The sequence below is a fragment of the Cnephaeus nilssonii genome, assembly GCF_951640355.1.
Source record: "Cnephaeus nilssonii genome assembly, chromosome: 12".
In the NCBI taxonomy this organism is placed as follows: domain Eukaryota; kingdom Metazoa; phylum Chordata; class Mammalia; order Chiroptera; family Vespertilionidae; genus Cnephaeus; species Cnephaeus nilssonii.
The window spans coordinates 15745450-15757756 of NC_137083.1; positions in this window are offsets into that span (position 1 = coordinate 15745450).

Consider the following 12307-nt stretch of genomic DNA (forward strand, 5'->3'; position numbering starts at 1 on the left):
TCCTGGCAGCTCCTTCCTGACTTCAAGGATTGGGCATGCGCTTAACCCTCAGATAAACTGAGGACTCCTGGACATGGCTATACCAATTGTGCGATGGATGGAGCAATCAGAGGCTACAAAGTCCCAGTTCCAGGATGTTACTGATTGGGTGAGGCTGAAGCTATGGGAAAACTGGACTTTATCCTTTTCTCAAGAATTAAAATCTGAGAGAATGTAGGGCTAGTTGATGTTCAACCTGTCTGACACCAAAACAATGGAAGCAGAGCCACAGAATTATTCCTGATTCAAAATACTTGAACTCTAACCTAAGTAATGTTGAAGCATTTTCAGATAGGTTAGTGACATGGTCCATTTTTGGCTAAGACAGTCTTTAACTCACAAATTAAAGAGTTCCAAGTGACATAATGGAAAAATAGAGTTACTGCCTTCAAAAGCTTACTGTATTGAATCAAATGACCAGATACTGACTAAGTGGGGTACACAATATTTTAAATCAATCAATAAAAATTTTTTGAGCATCTACTATATGTTAGGAACTGTGATAGGAACTGAGGCCTGGCAGTGAATAAAACATGCAAAAAAAGCCTTTCTCCCCTGATGTTTATATACTATTTTAATGGTGGGAAACATGATAGATCAAATAAATAAATGACAGAGTATATTAGAAAGTGAAAGGGCTATAGAGAAAAATAATAAAGGGAATTAGGGAAAACTAGCAGTGGTAGTAGAGGTTGGGGAGAATAATGTTGTTATTGAATAGAAAATCTCAGACAGGGTGACATTTGGGCAGAACCTTCAAGAAGGAGAAGAAGCAGGTCAATTGGAAATAAAGAAAGGAATTCTAGCTATAGGGAACAGCAAATGAAAAAGAAGTTTTGAGTGTAAAATTTGCTAGTCATGCTTAAGGAATGGCAAGGTAGTCAGTGTGGCTGAGCAAAATGAGTTAGGGCAAGAGAAATAGGACACAGATCAGAAAGTTAATAGGGGTCCAGTCCATGTTGGATCTTGTTGACCATTTTAAGGACAATATCAGGTCATTATGCTTAGATGGAATATATTTTATTTTATTTTATTTTATTTTATGGAATATATTATTTAATTTTAAAATTCCAAAGAGTAGCTATATTGCTTTCCCCAAAGAGAGGGTATACTCTGGAAAAGAAATGAGTTGTTCATATATATTTTTGCCTAAAAAAAATCTTATGATTTTATTTATTTATTTTAAATATATTTTTATTGATTTCAGAAAGGAAGAGAGAAGGAGAGATAGAAACATCAATGATGAAAGGGAATTATTGATCAGCCTCCTCCTGCAGGCCCCACACTGGGGATCCAGCCTGCAACCCTGACATGTGCCCTGAGTGGGAATCCAACTGTGACCTCAGTTCATAGGTCAATGCTCAACCACTGAGCCTCATCAACCGGGATATTTATTTTTTAAAATCTTTATTGTTGAATGTATTACTTATGTTCCCTTTTTTCTCCCATTAATTCCTTATAGCCTCCCCCTGTCCCCCTCCCCAGGCCTCCACCATCCTATTGCCTGTGTCCATCTGTTATGCATATATGCATACAAGTTCTTTGGTTGATCTCTTCCCACCCATACACTCACCCCCACCTTCCCTCTGATATTCAACAATCTGTTCCATGCTTCTATGTCTCTGGATCTATTTTGTTCAACAGTTTATTTTGTTCATTAGATTCCAAGTATCAGTGAGATCATGAGATACTTGTTTTTCTCTGACTGGCATATTTCACTTAGCATAATACTCTCCAGGTAAATCTTCTGATTTTAAACAACTGAGTCAATGAAAAAATTATTGGCATCAATAATAGGTGGAAGAATGTCACTATTGCTCTAGGCCCGTGGTCGGCAAACTGCGGCTCGCGAGCCACATGCGGCTCTTTGGCCCCTTGAGTGTGGCTCTTCCACAAAATACCACGGCCTGGGCAAGTCTATTTTGAAGAAGTGGTGTTAGAAGTTTAAGTTTAAAAAAATTGGCTCTCAAAAGAAATTTCAATTGTTGTACTGTTGATATTTGGCTCTGTTGACTAATGAGTTTGCCGACCACTGCTCTAGCCGATTTGGCTCAGCGGATAGAGCATTGGCCTGCAGACTAAAGGGTCCAGGATTCAATTCCAGTCAAGAACATGTACCTCGGTTGCAGGGAGGCAACCAACTGATGTGTCTCTTTCACATCAGTGTTTCCCTCTGTCTCTCCCTCTACCTTCCACTCTCTCTAAAAATCAATGGAAAAAATGTCCTCGGGTGAGGATTAAAAAAACAAAGAAGAAAGAAAAAGAATATCACTATTTCCCAATTAGAATGTTGTAACTACCTAGAATTGTAATCCTCTTACTGATGGACTCTGGAATTTTGAACAATAAGTTAAATATATTTGGGTTAAACCTGAGTAAACAATCAATTGTTATGATGTATATATGCTAAAGTGACTACTGAACTAAGTCACATGACCTAATGTGCAGTTGAGAGCAGCTTGCTACAAGTGAGAAGCATGTTCTAATACGAGATCATAAGGCACATAAAATAATTTTATCTTGATATTTAGCCTTGATATCTTCAAATGTACTGCCAAAATTCTATTAATAAAAAATTTGTCTCAGATGAACACTTCTGGTTTGAAAATGGAGGGGAAAAGCCAACATTTTCTTCTCTTTTACTGAAAATAACTTCAAATCAATAAGGACAAAATGAAACACAAATGGTATATTTAATGAAAGTAGGGGAAGCTGAAATAACGAATCACAAAATGAGTACAAAAGCAGTCAAAAGCAATGAAATTCAAGCAGTGAATGAAAGGAGGTGTGGAGAGATCGCTAGTGGCTGCACATCTCAGCAAGGCTGGCAGGATGGGCTGCCGGGGGAGGAGAGGCATCCTGGGTTGCATGGCCCAAATCCCTTATTTGGAAAAACAAGAAGAGAACATTTGGGTTTCAATCTAACCACAACATGTATTAATTTTGTGACCTATGACATTTCTCCAATCTGTCTGGAGTTTTGAAATATTCTCCTGTGTGATGGCAATAGAAATAATTGCTTTGTCCACACTAATAACATCAGAAACCTGGAAGCACTTGTAAACTATAGTACTGAGTAAATGCAAATGATTGTTTTAATTATTGTTAGTTATTTCAGGGCTAAGTCTATCTGTACTTAACTGAAGTTGTAACTAAAAATGAAGAAGGAAAGGGTGAGTTATTTGATGAGTGTATGCTCTGTGTAGGCTGCTGTATATATGAAACCATATTCAGTGTTGCAAGTGTGGAGGGTCCGTTTCTGCCAGTCCCAGAACTAGTCAGGAGAGAAGCTGATTTGCAAAAATAGGACCATCTGACTTTAAAGTTGGTACTGCAAAGAACGACCACACAAAAACCTTCCATTGCTTATTTATACGTGACAAACGTGAATATACATTCAAAGTTACCCAAATCCTTATTCTTGAAGAACTACAAGATCAAAACCAGTTTAAACAACGGTCCACATTAGTACCATTCAACTCATGTACTTTTTAAAATCTTGTTCTTGTTTGTTTTACATACTCAACTTAAAACAAAAATTTAGTCCTTCTTCGAAACTCTATTTGGTAAGGACCGATAACTTAGACTAATAGACCAAGATTGCATTAAACTTCCATTTGCCTGGTTGAAGAGAAACATAACGCTGTTCAACATGTTTCTGCTCACAGCCTTGGGATTTTTCTCTGCAATAAGATTAATTTAAAAACAATTTTAAAATTCCTCACATTTACTATAGATTCATTCTAATTTGGCAAAAATGGGATGACATAAGAAAGATGTACCTTTTGTTTCTGAATGTGAGATGGTATGATAGATGCATAGCTCTGGCTGAATGTACATCTTTTCGGGATAACCTTATTGTAAGAGGAAAATATCTATTCATTTAAAAACTAACTTTAATTTTGAGGCTACATATCAACCTATTATAATTCTATCATTGGATTTACATTTTAGAATCAGATTCAACTAATCCGAGCGCCTACTATGTGCCATATGTTTACATTATTTCAGCAATCTTCATAACAATCTTGTGTTGTGATTCTAAGTCTGTTAACCCTTACTTAGTGAGTTAACAGGCACAGCGTGGGTAAGAGTAACTAAAGCTAACCCCCCTCTCCTGACCTGTTCAACACTTTCTGATGCCATTAGGAAGATTAGTCTTCATCTTCATGCTGTAAACCATGAGCCTTAATCATTCGTCCTACAAACAGACGACAGAAGAGGACTCCTTCAGTGATTTTTTATTTACATCACTCCCCATACTCGAAGCCTTCTAACTGTTCCTAATTAGTTTTAAAATCAAGTTAGGACTTTGAATTGGGAAGCTAACAGCTAATTACTTGATTACGTGATTGCTACAATTTGACACAGTATTTATTTTCCAGTCACATCATTCAGAACTCTGTCCCCTGATTAGAAAGCCTCTTTCTTATTTCCTACCATTCCTTCAGAAATCTGTTTCAAGTTCAGCTCTTCCCTAGAGCTATTCCAGACTAAAGACAAATGCCCCCTCGGCATGTTTACGCGCTCACTTGTGCACATGTAAACACCTACAGCAGATCATGTATGTGTATCTGGGAGTGTGTTTTTGTTGTTGATGGTGGTATTGAATGTAGTTACTGTGCTTCAACTATCCTTTGTACATGTATGTGAAATGTTGTAACGCGGGGGCCTTGGTACATTTTAGTGGCCATCCTTTTTATTTCCCTCTGATTATAAGCACCTTGAGGGCAGTGTTGCCATTTCAATTCACCACCTGGCTTGTTATGGCTCTTCTAATATGGCAGGTGTTCAATAAATCGCGTTGAATAAGGATCTGTGGCTGACTGATTAACTTCTTGGCAAGTGAAATGTATTTAATATTCCCCTTGAGTTCACAAATGGTTTATGCACTTCACAAAGCACCGTGCTCCGAATCATTCTGGCCTTGCAGGAACCGGACCAACCTTTAAAGCAAGCATTAAGGGCCCTACAATGAAGACTGTCTTCTATCCACAAGGAGCGTTTTCACGTTTATTACCCTATTGTTGCACACATATTAGGCTGGAATACGGTTTACATACTGGAACCCTCCAACCTCCAACCCAGGAGTCTTGCGCTGGCCTCCGTGTGCTGTTTGCTTTGTGAATCACGGATTAGAGCTGCAGCCTTTCTGACCTGCAATAAAACTCACACGTCCCCTTAAACATATGCTACTATACAATGAATTTCATTGAAGGAAAAAATGCATGTGAATTCTACCTGACTGATTCTTTTCAGCTCTGGGTTGCTGTGTTTAGAAAGATCAAATAATGCCAGTGTGTCCCGTAGTCCCAGGAACTCCAGGCCTCCATAAATTTTGATCATGGAAATTGCATGACAGAATTAGAAGGAATATTTTTCTTTGTCAAGACTTTTTTTTTTTTAAACTTCAGGCCCTTCTGCTCTACCTGCTGTTATTTCTCAGACAGAGCAAAATCACAAGTCATATTTAAAGAGAGGAAGTGGCACAAGATAAATGGCTGTGAAAAAGGCTGGCTACTGGGAAATACCATTTAATCGTTTTTACTAGAATATCACACTTCAGTTTGTTTTCTTTCCCCTTCTCTCTTTTTTACAGGACTAGATTTTGGAAAATACATAATATTCATACCCACACCAACATACATGAGGGTTGATTTGAATATATTAATATTTATTGAGATTTACTAACTAGAAAGGTTTTTAAATCAACTTTTGTACTTATACCTTTATCATTTCCAAAGTTTTGTAAGAAAAAGAATCTTACGTATCTACTAGTGGCCGGGTGCATGGACTCGTGCACATTGAAAGGAAATTATTTAAAAGAAATATTTTAATATCGCTATTCGCCCTTTCTCTATAATAGAAGTGTCAACCAAATTCATGATTGACAATGACAGATTGAAACACACGTGTGTGATTGACACCCATGAGAGCTTTATATGTATTGCACATGATCGAGACAAATTAGCCTTTTACATATATAGAATAAACTTGCTTAATTAGACCTGCTTTATTATCTAAACTTTTTCCAGGCCAGTGAAGCACTTCGACTTCTCTTTCAGGTAATTGTCAGCAACACAGCAGTAACTAGCAACACGAAGCAGATTATTATTGTAGATCACACAGGGAGAACAAAGGGTGAAATATTTAACTGCAGCAGTGTTTGACTATATTCTGTGCAGTGAGAAAACCTGAAGTTCATTTTCAAGGTCCACCATTTCTTACTTCTTTTCAGTCGGGTCAAGTTTCTAAGCTTTCTAAATCTCCGTTTTCTGGTTAATGAAAAGAAAATAGGATTCCACTGAGTCTCCTATCTACCTACTCCAGGACTTCTGTGAGGATCAAATTAGATGAGGCCCGGGAAAATGCTTCACAGACATTTGGTTAAAATGTGAAATGTTTCCACCTGGATATAAAGCAAGTCGTGTTCCTGGGCTGAAGAAACTATAAGGAAGCTAGACGGCACTAGGGAGAGGAAGCCGGGCGTTGCTATGTGATGTCATTACCTGGCACCAACAGTGACCATTTCTGGGCTGGGCTGGGCTCTGGGCCGCATTTTGCGCCATGGGGTCTTGGCAGCATCGGCAGCGATTTGGTGGGGTGTCACTCTGGGGTGATGGTGGGGCCTGTGCCCACTTGGGGGAAGCCGAGTGTTGATTTGTGGGCAGCAGGTCTGTGCTGCTGTTTCTCTATATGCATCACAGCAGCCTGCATTGAGTGTCTGCCCCCTGGTGGTCAGTGCACGTCATAGTGACCAGTCAGATGGTTGGACACTTAGCATATTAGCCTTTTATATATATAGATTACTGAAAATGCCACTACAAAACTCTCTTCTCTCAAAAAGAATAGATATATACATACAAATACACTCATTAATTTCTGAAAAATTTTTTTTATTATTTTAGAGAGAGGGAAGAAGAGAGACAGACTGGGGAGAGAAACATTGATTTTTGTTGTCCCTCTTTATTTATGCATTCATTGGTTGATTCTTGTATGTGCCCTGAACAGGGATCAAACCCACAACCTTGTTGTGTCAGGATGACACTCTAACCAACTGAACTGCCCAGCCAGGGCATCCCATATTAATTCTATTTGCTTTTTTCTACATAAAAACCCAGAGATAGAAGATTCTCAATTTTTTAAAATACATATTTTATATCCACATTTTCTTAAGGAAGTATTATGTAGTATTGTTTCTATTATAAATGCATTCAAAGTACTTCTAATCTTAACTTTATGTTAATTGACAGTGAGGGGGGAAATAATTTTATCCCACCATGAATTGTGGTATTGGTTTTAATATCCCTTTATACGTATGTTCAAATTAATGCACTTTGTTTTTTTAGAGCAGTTTTAAGTTCACAGAAAAATTGAGCAGAAAATCCAGGTTTCCCATATACAGCCCCCTCCCCAGTTTCTCCTATTATTGACATCTTTCATTGATGTGGCACATTTTTAATCTTTAAAAATATGTTTTTGGTAAATAAATATTAAAGCCCCAGTTATGCTTAATAGAAGCTGAAAGTGCACCATTTTTAAATGAACATTTTACCTTTATAATATACACAAACATACTTTTAAATACACAATCTATTTTTTAATTTTGTTATTGATTTCAGAGAGGAAAGGGGGAGAGAGAGAGAGAGAGAGAGAGAGAGAGAGAGAGAGAGAGAGAGAGAAACATCAATGATGAGAGAGCATCTTTGATCAGCTACTCCTGCAGGCCCCCCACTGGGGATGGACACAAAATATCGTTATAACTATATATTTTTTGCAAAAGAGATAATTAGAACCTACATAATCCTTCCCAATTTTACAATCCTTTATAAAGTTTTAGACCCACTTTGAAGCATTCTTTTAAGAACACATACACATAACAGTTTGTTTATTTTCCGAGGCCCGCATGGGCACTCTGCTTCACAATGTGCTAATTGCTTTGCCTTTGGCCCAGGCTCTTTGCTGGGCCGCTTGCCTCTGTCTGCTGCATCTGTGTTTACATATCTTGTGGGATCACTCAGAGCCCCTGTCGCAGGTCCTTTCAGCTTCTTTCAAGACTAGACCTCAAGGAGTCTAACCAAGGTCCAAGTCACCCAGATCAGTTACTCCAAGAAATTTACCCTGGTCAGAATCTGCCTTCCACTGACATTTTGATGCAAAAACCCAGGCAACGTATTCCCTCCATGGAGGATACATGGTTTGTAAAAGTGTAAATTCAAAAGGCTGTTGATAAATTACTCTGTAAGAGCTTCACTATTAATTTCTGCCAGGAGACAGTAAAATAGTAAAGAGTGTCTAACATTGTTCCAAAAACAACACTTTCTGCTGCAGGGTAGAATAGAACTCTCTGTGGTGCCAGATTGAAATTAATCTTGCCCAGTTGGTTACTGAGTGCCGTCCCAAATAATTCAGCTGGAGTTAAACAGAGGTATTGTTCTTACTTAAGAGTATAAAACCCAGATTCATAGACGAGTATATAATGTCAGTAACACAGGTTTGAGATGGAGGGAAGAACAAAACTGTAAAGACTGAGACTCGGGTTCCCTAATAGAATTAGATTAAAAAAATAGTTGGAATCTTATATCTATTCTATTGGATCAGAGATCATTTATTCCAATGTGAGATTCTTTTAGGGGAAAAAAATAGAGAGAGGTAATATTTCTTATTCAAAAAATTAACTAAAGCACATACAAATTCATAAAATGTACTTTCAGTAACATGGGAGTCAAAATTAAGAAAATTTAATAAAATTCTAAATATATGTCATCTACTTTGTGGATTGATATGCATGTATGTTACGTTTTAAATCCTTTAATAGTTTCTGTAAAGATCAGCAGGCTTCAAACTGATTGCAGTTTTGCTAATATTATGCTAATGGAGATTGATACATGTGTTTCCTGCCTGTCATATAGAGCAATGAGATGCAAGATGTCCTTGGGCAATTGCTTATTGTTTGGGAATCACTTCAGTTGCTATTCTCTATCCCTGCTGATAATTCAGCATCCATATTATTGTTCAAAATATTGCTCAAAAATCTTACCTAATGCACACAAAATATGTGAAGATTAAGGAAACATTATTTGTACTCTTGGAAGTGGCTTACTGTTCATTTGAGCAGATATTTTCACCCAGTAGTCTGTCACATGGTAGAAATTGCCTACAGTATGCCTACATGATAGAATTAGATTCTGTTGCATGTTGGTGCTACCGTTTCACTGGCTTTTGACAACGTTGGACAGAACCTGATTAGACAAATAGGGTACCAGAAAGCCCATTTATTTACCTTGAGCATGGCCCAGTGAGGGTTGATCTAAGGCAAGAAGAAAAGACAGGATCCTGGATTTCCCTGATGTGTGCCATGGTGTTACCACATTTATTCTACTGACCAAGAAGATAGAGCCGAGCATGTGAGTCTTACAAACCATTGCTGTGAGTTGCCCTGGGCTTCTTGACCATTTCCATCACAGCTTCTGATATCATCCAACTCCCAGAACAGCCCCCAGCCACCCATCTTTCCCTGGCTTTCCTGAAGCTGCAGAGCTGTTTTCTCTCACATTAGGCTTCTCCTACTCCAGTGATGGGCAACCTTTTGAGCTTGGTGTGACAAACTTCACCAAAAAACTGAGCATAACTCAGGTAGTGTGTCACTTTGAGGAAAAAACATTATTTCGCAAATGTTTCATCCTTAGGAGCAGCAAATGTTTCATCCTCGGCATGCGACCGCCTCAGCGGCAGCATGTCATCAGAAATGGCTACGCGTGTCAGTGCTGACACGCGTGTCATAGGTTTGCTATCACTGTCCTACTCAGACTAGAATCCTATCTTCCCCAGCAGCAAGTCCTGGTTTCTGCTGAACTGGCTCAAATAAAGCATTTATTTTGTATCTATAAGTATGGTAAGTGTTAGGAAACTAAGATTCATTGCACATGGATTTTGAGTCAAAGAATGCTTGTTATAGTGATAAAGTGATAACAGAGGAAAAGTAATAAGTGATTCATATCAAATCAGGTTTATTTTATAAGACTTCTCACATAAGAAGTTTTTCTGTTTATTTTGTTTTGTTTTTACACAAACAAAATCCCAAATGTTTAGCTTTATTGGTCAACCTCTTAGGAGATTTCTAATAATAAGGCTTAGAAATTGCTTTCCCCCCCCAAAAAAAAAATAAACAGCTACACTCTTAGTTTTTAAATCAAATGACAAATTCTACTACATATTTTACAAGCATTTTAGGATTAGAATGGAATAATAACTAAATTAATCTGATTTATTGGAAACCCTAGATGTATGAAATTTACAGTTTAGTTTTTGTAGTTAAACTTATAAATGTATTTTCATTTTTCCCAAGCATAGGATTCAAATTCTTTAGCCCAACAGAATGATCCATTATTTTATCAGAACTTAGCATTCCAATGAGAACAAAAAGCATAAAATGGAACACTTAACAGATATCTACACTAATAAAAGAAAAACATGCAAATTTACCATCCCTCCGCTATACCCACCAGCCAATCAGAGCGAGTATGCAAATTAACCCAACAAAGATGGAGGTTAATTTGCATACACAGGTGTGGAGTGAAGACTGAAGGCAGCGTAGAAGGAAGCCAAGCGCTGCAGAAGGGAGCGAAGCTGTGGAGAAGCAAGCGGGGCCATGGAGACGGGAGGGAAGCAGGCGGAAGCAGGCGGGGCGGCAGAGAACCCCTATTCCTCCAGCTGCAGGAAGCCCTATTCTTGCAGGAATCTTCCTGCAAGGGGCCTCTAGTCTCTATATATAAAAGCTTAAGCAACTGTTATGACCACATGACTGGCCAGCAATATTTAATGATGAATTGGATGTGGGCGTGATAAAAAGAGAGGATGGTGGTCAGTGCACTCCCACAGCCAACCTCCCGCGACCCCTTCCCCAGGCCTGCCCACCCCAATCAGCCCCAGGCCCCGATCGGGGCAGGAGACAGCCCCAATTGGTCCCGATCACCGGCCAGGCTGAGGGACACCACCCTTGCACGAATTCGTGCACCGGGATTCTAGTTATACATAAGGAGGACTTTGAACAAATTCATACTTATCTGTTAGGGAACAGATATATCTTTTGCAAAATCCATGTCATCTGTTAAAATAGAGGCCATTTTTGATCATTCCAAACTACAACTGCCAAGTAGAGGCAAGTTTATTTGCAGGATGAGGTTGTATGTTAGCCTTAATTGTTTTTTTCTTGGTTACTCAAATACCCTCTAACTCTGATTCCTACTTATTTTTGAGATACATAGATTAATTCTCTGCAAGTAGATAAATATTTACCACATGAAGGAATAGAATTGAAATGATCAATAGAACTATGTACAAATAAAACAGTCAGTTTACTTCCTCCTCAATTTTCCTATCCAGAGCTCCTTTTCTGAGTAAACCCCTTTGGCTATAAAATTAATCAAATCTACCATAGGACATATAGGTTACAAGGATTCCAAATAGATTTAGAAAGTTGTTCATTATACTTTAAAAAAATTACTTCTTGCTAAGGTCATTAATCTATTTTCATCAATAAGGAGACCACAAGAGGAATTAACCTTTTGCACTCGGATGTCGAGTGTGACTCGACACGGTTAGCATCGGTAGCAGCTCTTTTTATACTCTTTGAATGTATCAATAATTTGAAATATAAAAAAATCCAAATAAATAAGTTTGTATGAAAAGAAACTCCAGTTTTTTATTCTACTGCCGTGCTTTGTAAAATCTGGGGTATTTAAAATATTAAATCCCGAGTAGAATAAAGGAATCGAGAAAAAAGCAAGCAAGTACAAAGGGTTAAAAGTCTTATTGCTGGTTTTATAAATTTCTTGGCATTTTATGTTCATTTACTTTCCTCTTATTATTATATAGTGGCCACATTATTCACCTGTTTTTATTTCTGGTAAAAGTTAACAAAGTTTTTCCCCCAAAGTGATACATGCATTTGGTAGAATATAAATTGTAGAATTGATACATATATTCTTATTCTCAAGATATTTTCTTACTCTTATTTTTCCTGTATCTATAAGGGGCGGGGGGGGGGGAGGGGGGAGAGCGGTGTATGTCTACCCCAGGTTTAAAATTTTCCCTGAACTCTGAAAATCTTCCAGCTGTATCTTGAAAAAAGGAGACTTTGGCTTTTGACTCTTTTTCCTGTCTTATGGATAAGAGCCCGGCTGTTTTCATAAACAGCGGCCAGCTGTTCAACTTTTAATACTCTTCAACAATCTTCCACTTTTCACAGAGGAAACACATCTTGATT